This window comes from Otolemur garnettii, unplaced genomic scaffold, assembly GCF_000181295.1.
Source record: "Otolemur garnettii isolate 467f Iridium unplaced genomic scaffold, OtoGar3 scaffold00014, whole genome shotgun sequence".
In the NCBI taxonomy this organism is placed as follows: domain Eukaryota; kingdom Metazoa; phylum Chordata; class Mammalia; order Primates; family Galagidae; genus Otolemur; species Otolemur garnettii.
This window is the reverse complement of record NW_003852409.1, coordinates 15,781,909-15,789,066: the sequence shown is the minus strand read 5'-3', so window position 1 is coordinate 15,789,066 and position 7,158 is coordinate 15,781,909. Positions and strand designations below refer to the sequence as shown.

General features: G+C 48.6%; 1 pseudogene; it reads left to right on the top strand.

Annotated features, from left to right (window-relative positions):
• Positions 1-4,111, top strand: part of LOC100955512 — a 10,423-nt pseudogene extending 6,312 nt beyond the window's left edge.
• Positions 4,112-7,158: the final 3,047 nt, after the last annotated feature.

The following is a 7,158-nucleotide window of genomic DNA, read 5'->3' as shown; positions in this document are numbered from 1 at the left end:
AAAAAAAAAAAAAAAAAAAAAAGATCCTGGTTTAAGATGGACTTACAAGGTTATCACAAAAAAAGGCTTTTAAGTCTTAAAAGACTGCTAACTCTAGCTTCATAAACAGATTTCCTCATTTTAAACAAATAGTATAATCAAGTCAAGATGCAACAAAAAACTAAAAAATACTTGTAACACAGTAAAGGACAAATTATGAAAATATACAAAACCCTCAGAAATCAATTCATTGGTTAAGCTAGGTAAAAAAAAAAAGACACACATGGGTGGCGCCTGTGGCTCAAAGGAGTAGGGTGCCAGCTCCATATGCCGGAGGTGGCGGGTTCAAAGCCAGCCCCAGTCCAAAACTGCAAAAAAAAAAAGACACACAGATGACTTTAAACTAGAGTTTCTCAACACTATTGACATTTTGGACTAGATAATTCTTTGTTGAAAGGGGCTGCCAGTGCATTGCAGGATGTTCATCAGCATCCCTGGACTCTACTCACTAAATGCCATTAGCACCCCATTCAACTGTGACAATCAAAAATGTTCTCAGATAGTACCAAACATCCTCTACCAGTCAAACTGTCCCTGGTTTAAATATATGTATAAAGAGATTCTCATCCATACTTGTTATGAAATAAATGCAAATTTTAACTAAAGTGCTATTATTTTCTCTAATTAGAGTTTTGGGATTTTTGTTGTTGTTGTTGAGACAGAGCCTCAAGCTGTCCCCCTGGGTGGAGTGCCGTGGCATCACAGCTCACAGCAACCTCCAACTCCTGGGCTCAAGTGAGTCTCCTGCCTCAGCCTCCCAAGTAGCTGGGACCACAGGTGCACGCCACAACGCCCCGGCTATTTTTTGTTTGCAGACATCATTGTTGTTTTTGGTGGGCCTAGGCTGGATTTGAACCCGCCACCTTAGGTGTACGTGGCTGGCGCTTTAGCCACTTGAGCCACAGGCACCGAGCCTAGAGTTTTGTTATTAAACATGTTACTGTTTGGCAACGTGTTAAATTAGGAAATCTCATTGGTGTGCAACCCTTTTGGAGAGTCATCTGGCAGTATTTACTAACGTGTATATACTCGGCTGGGCACCTGTAGCACAGTGGTTACGGTGCTGGCCACATATACCAAGGGTGGCGCATTCAAACCTGGCCCAGCTACACAATAACAACTGCAACAAAAAAATATTGGGTGTTGTGGCAGGCACCTGTAGTCCCACCTACTCGGGAGGCTGAGGCAAGAGAATCCCCTAAGCCCAAGAGTTTGAGGTTGCTGTGAGCTGTGACACCACAGCCCTCTACCAAGGGTGACATAGTGAAACTCTGTCTCAATAAATAAATAAATAAAGTGCATATACTGTTTGATCCAGCAATCTCACTTCCAGGACATACTTACATATGTACAAACAGATACAGTCATGTTAAACAGAAATATAATCATGACAGTAAAGACAGAGTAATAACAAAAAACCAACTAGAAACAATATGGCATCTCACAATAGGGAACAGATTAAATAAAGGTACATACATTTCCAGGCTGAACATTCCTAATCTGAAAATCTGAAATCCAAAAACGCTCTGGTTCTAAGAATTTCAGATAACAGATAGTCAAACTGTAATAGAATAAATATTACACAATCATTTAAGAGGAGGAGGAAGATCTATGTGTACTAAAAATGTATCTCCCTGGGTGCAGTGAGTTATATATAGTACCAGCTACTCTGGAGGCTGGGGAGGGAGGATCACTTGAACAAAGGAATGGAGGCCAAAAGTCAACATAGGAGACCTGTCTTTTTAAAAAAATATCTGTGCCAAGCTATATTAAGTAGCAAGGTCAAGAATAGAGTTTGCTACTATTTTTTTAAAGATGGTTTGTGTGTTTGAATGGCATACAAAATAAGTATATAAATGCACAGAATGAAACCATACCAGAAAGGAACTAGGGTATTGGATTTTAAAAATGGGGGGGGGGCTCACTTTTTCACCTTACACTCAATGGAATGGTTGTAAGTCTTCTGGCTATGTGCCTATGTTTCAGGCAAATTACAGAATTTCACACTTCATTCAGCTCAAGATACCCACACTCTTATACAAACAGAAACTAGAATGGTGGGTGATAGGGACTTGAGGCAGGGGGAAACGAGTTGTTTAAAGGATACAAAGTTTCACTTTTAAGACTGAAAAAGTTCTGGAGATGGACTGCACAGTGATATGAATATCCTTAAGAATACTAATCTGTACGCGTAAAAAATGATTAAGATAGCAAATTTTATGTGTATTTCACCACACTTAATTTTTTAATCTGAAAATCCCCCAAAGGGATTTTAAGATCAGTTTAGTACTAATTTGGAAATTCGTTTTTAAACACCCTATGACTTTATTATTCCAGAACTGAGCGTCCAGAGTAAGAGGCAGTTCAAGAGCTGTTCCAGTGACCTTTCACCTAGAACTTGCACGCACTCAACTAGCCACGCAGCTATTGCTAAACTCCAAGTAGGGCCAGCACCCGGACAGCGCGGTAACCCACTCTCGACCCTTTACCTGTGGAAGAGGTCTTACACTCCTGCCATCCTACAGTACACAACTTTAGGTTACTTTTCACGCGTTACCGCAGATCCTCCGTCCGCAGCGTCCAGAGCAGACGAGGTGAGAGCGCACCAAGTAGTTTCACTGACCCTCCCACATCCCTGGCCGAGCATTCCCGTGCGAGCCCCCGCGGACCCCCCATCCCCTTACCCGGTGTTGGGTAACATGACTTTCGCAGACCAGAGAACTTGGCGGCCGCAAGCAGAGAGCGAAAGGTAGATCTTCCCTGCGCATCTAGCCCCTCCCGAGGCCCCGCCCCCAAACCCCGCCCCGAGGCCCACGCGGAAAGAGGTGCTCAAAGAGGGCGGAGATCGCTGAGTGCGCCTGCGCACGCAGTGGGCCGTGGGCGCTCGGCGTTAGTTTCCGCCACCTTCGACTGGGACCGGGAAAGCTACTCTCTGCGCAAGCGCTGTGACAGGCGACGCCACCCCGCCCCTCTCGCGGGGTCCTACGGTGACAATCGGTCTCAGGCTGGCGGCCGGTTTGTTGGCAGCGTCAGCCGCTACGTACTCCTTCCCCGGTCCGTGAGCCAGGTTCCTCCTAGCGCCACTTAGTTCCAGCTCTAGCTCCGGGACAGGAGCGTGACTGAGTAGTAGTGCGCTAGAAACCCCTACCAGTAAGGACAGACTTCGCGGCAGGCAGTGCCCTGGGGGTGCCTTGGCTCGAGGTCTTCTCCCCCGACCCCCGGGCGCCGGTCGGGACGCTGTCCCAGCTTACGGCAGATAATCGACTTTCGGTCTGAAGCCTGACAATGAGGGGCTGCTGCAGATCAACAAGGATTTTTGGAGGTTGTGCCCAGACAAACCCTCCTTTCAGAGGGCTGCCGAATACCCTAGCTTCCTCATCCTGCACCCTGAGAATGAATTTGAGACCCTTCGTAAGTGAGTGGCACATGCGATGCAGAAATCCCAGACAGTGGCCCGGAACTGAAGCAGGGTTACAAATCTTGAGCTCCCGGCACAAAAACTCCCCACCATTGTCCCTGAATGAGTATGAGGTGCTGCCTGACATCTGTCGGGCCCACTGGGAGGTGGTGGAGCGGATCCTGTTCGTCTATGCCAAACTCAATCCTGGCACCACTTAGGTGCAGGACAAGAATGAGATAGTTGGGCCCCTCTACTGTATCTCTGCCACTGACCCCCAACAGCAAGTGGAAAGAGCACGCCGACGCAGACACCTTTTTCTGCCTTGCCAGCCTCTTGGCTGAGATCCAGGACAACTTCATGAAGATAACTCCCAATGTGACATCACCTACAACATTGAAAAGTTGTACTCCACCTTGAAGGATAAAGACATGGAACTCTACTTGAAACTGCAAGAGCAGAACATCAAGCCCCAGTTCTTTACCTTCTGCTGGTTGACACTGCCACTGTCCTAGGAGTTCTTGCTGCCTGACATCCTGATCTGGTACTCCCTTTTCGCTGATGACAACTGCTGGAAGGGGACTCTACCTAAACATGTGGCTTCTGTAGGATTACCTCATCACAGATGTATGCCGGATCCTACAGAAAGCCAAGGAACTCCCAGATTCGAAGTAGGCTGGCAGCCAGAGACCGAGGTTTGGGAAAGCAGCCATCAGGCCCCTGTGCCCTGGCTTCTGGGATATGCAGAAGCCTGTGGAGACCCCAGACCAGGAGGAAGCTGCAGGATTAATCTGCTCCAGGCCTTCTTTCCCTGGCTTCCCTGACGAAAGACACTCCTACTGGGGGCACACTGTGCCATACTCCTTCCCTAACCATCAAGCCTTGGCTCCCTGCCTGTTCTCAGTCCTGGGAGCCTTTGCCCAGGCCTCTGAGCAAGGTTGGGGCTCAGGAAGTTATCCTTTTCCTGCGTCAGGGGTCTGCTTGGGGGATTGGGAGGCTGGCAAGGGCCTCTCCCTGCCTTGAGTTCCTGTCTCTGGTCTTCTCCCAGGCACTGGTCAGGATGTGCTTAGAAAATGGGCCAGAAACCACTTCTGAGGGTTGGTGCTTATTCTTATCTCTGGGGAATGTGACCCTGAGGGCACTAAGCAGCTGCCAGGCCCAGGTCACACCCTCTGTGTGTCTCCTACTAAGCATGTGCTAGTCTGTCTGGTGGTGCTGGTTTTGTGTATGTGTCCCTGAATTCCCAGGGATAGGGCAGTGAGGGGTAAGACCATCGGAATCATACTTGGTCTCTTTAGTTTTCCTTCTCTGCCTGTCTACCACTGTCTCCCTCCACCTGTGTGTACCGCTCTTGCTCTATTTTCCTCTCTCCATTACTCTTTCTCTGCCCTTCTCTCTTGGGTTGCCTCTCTTGAGCCTCTTACCCTCTTTGTGTGTGTGTGTGTGTGTGTGTGTGTGTGTGTGTGTTTTGAGACAGGGTCTCAAGCTGTCACACTTGGTAGTGCTGCAACGTCATAGCTCACAATAACCTTCAACTCTTGGTCTTAAGTGATTCTCTTGCCTCAGCCTCCCAAGTAGTTGGGACTACAGGCGCCCACCACAATGCCCAGCTATTTTTGTCGTTATTGTTACAGTTGTCATTGTTTTTTTTTTTTTGGCCAGGGCTGGGTTTGAACCTGTCACCTCCAGCATATGGGGCTGGCACCCTACTCCTTTGAGCCACAGGCGCTGCCCTACAGTTGTCATTGTTGTTTTAGCTGGCCCAGGCCAGTTCAAACCCCCTCCAGCCTCTGTGTATGTGGCTGGCACCCTACTCACTAAGCTACAGGCATTGCCCCGTTAATCTTCTTTCCTCTCCTCCACTCCTATGAACGTGGGAGACGTAATGAGGCATCTGTCTCACCAAGGCCCTTGGCCTTTACATCCTGTTCTCATCCCACAAACCAAGGCTCCCAGGTCCCCAGACTGGGAAAAAGTCCTCAGTACCTCATTAGGGGACCTTGAACCTGGTTCTCATAATAGGAATCTTAGAAACCAAACACTGATGAGGCTTTGAGCCTCTTGCCCCTGCTCTCTGCCCAGGGCAGGAGAAGGAAGAAAGAAACCTAGGTTTTTAGGAAGTGCCCCCAAAGATCCTCCTGTCACAAAGAAGGACATTAAGGTGATACCCAGGCTTGGAATCCAAGTACTTTCAAAGAATTGTCATTGCCTTGGCCTCCAGGCCCCAGCCCTGGGTGGTGAGACCTGAAAAGGGCAGTTGGGACCTGGCACACCCCAGGCCAGGTGTAGCATCAGTTGAGCCTGTCAGTGCCCAGAGGGCCTCTGTGTCCCTTTATCCTGTACAGGCTGAGGCTTCTGCTGGCCCTTCTCTGGGCACCTGCTTGGGCTGTTCCCAGGGTTGGAGCAGGTGCACTCTGAGCAGGGGGCAGTGTAACTACTCTCAGCTCTGGGAAGGTAGGGTTGCTTCTGACCAAGACCTCTCCCTCCTTTTGTGGACAGGGCAGGTGGTTTGGGTCTGGAAGCCAGCTCCACATCCTCTTCCCAGACTGGCCAGCTGGAGCTAGGCCCCAAGAGCCTTTCTGAGTCTGGTAGGCAGAACTTCTTGCTGCCCTCCCCGGCCTGGCTGTGGGCCAGAAAAGCCTTCCCCTAGGTGGCTCCTTTACCAGGCTTTTCCTTGGATGCGGCTGGGACTTGCCTTTTTTCTTTTTCTCTCCACACAGTATTCAGAAGATTTTTACTATTTATTGAGACTCCTGGCTATTTATTGTAGGTGGCAAGCACTTTGGGATAAGAGTTGGGGCTGGGGAAGTAGAAAGCAATTGGAAATAAGATCTTTATTTCCCAAGGTCAAAGTCAGCATCTTTTCTCTCTGCCCCTAGGAGAATAGGATATAGAAGGCTCTGAGCTCTCTGAGCTCTCTCTTTACAAGAACTGAGTATAAGGGAGTGAAGATAGCTGATGTCCTTGCCAGACTCAAGGACCCCTGGGATGAGGCAGAGATCTACCAGCCTGGGCCAGCCTCTACCCAGAATTTGTCTGCTGGTGGTTCAGACCCATTATGACTTCTTCACAGCCTGAGGCTTGGGCCTCTGCCTAGGACAGCAAACATTGCCCAGGACACCTGATGCATTCTGGCCTGTCCTCTACCTTCTCTCCTGGGACTGTACTACTTGAATATGATTTACCTCTAGCAGCTGTGGGTTCGTTGTCCTCTCTCTGACCTTAAGATGAAGGTCAAGGGAGCAAGGAACAAGTCTTGGTTAGGCTGAGCTCCCAGTGAGATACTGCCTGAGGAAGCGACTGGCCCTTGGTAAATTCTTTTCCCCAGATTCTCTAGGGAGGTACCCATGGAGCCAGAGTGCCTGAAGGCTTCCTGCTTGAGCAGCTGCTCCCTACTTCAGACACAGATTGAGCTCTAAGAATTCAGGTCTCACTCCTGAGTCTGCTTTTGTTTTTTTATTTTTTAGTTTTTTGCAGTTTTTGGCCAGGACCAGGTTTGAACTCACCACCTCTGGTCCATGGGGCCAGTGCCCTACTCCTTTGAGCCACAGGCATTGCCCTGCTTTGGTTTGTTTTTTTTTTTTCATCTGTTTTGTTCCTTCCTAGAATCAATTCTAGTGATAACAAGCCTTCATTAATAAATTATGTATTTTTTGCAAAAAAAAAAAAAAAAGTATAATTCTTACTCTTGGCTTAGCGCCTGTGGCTCAAGTGGCTAAGGC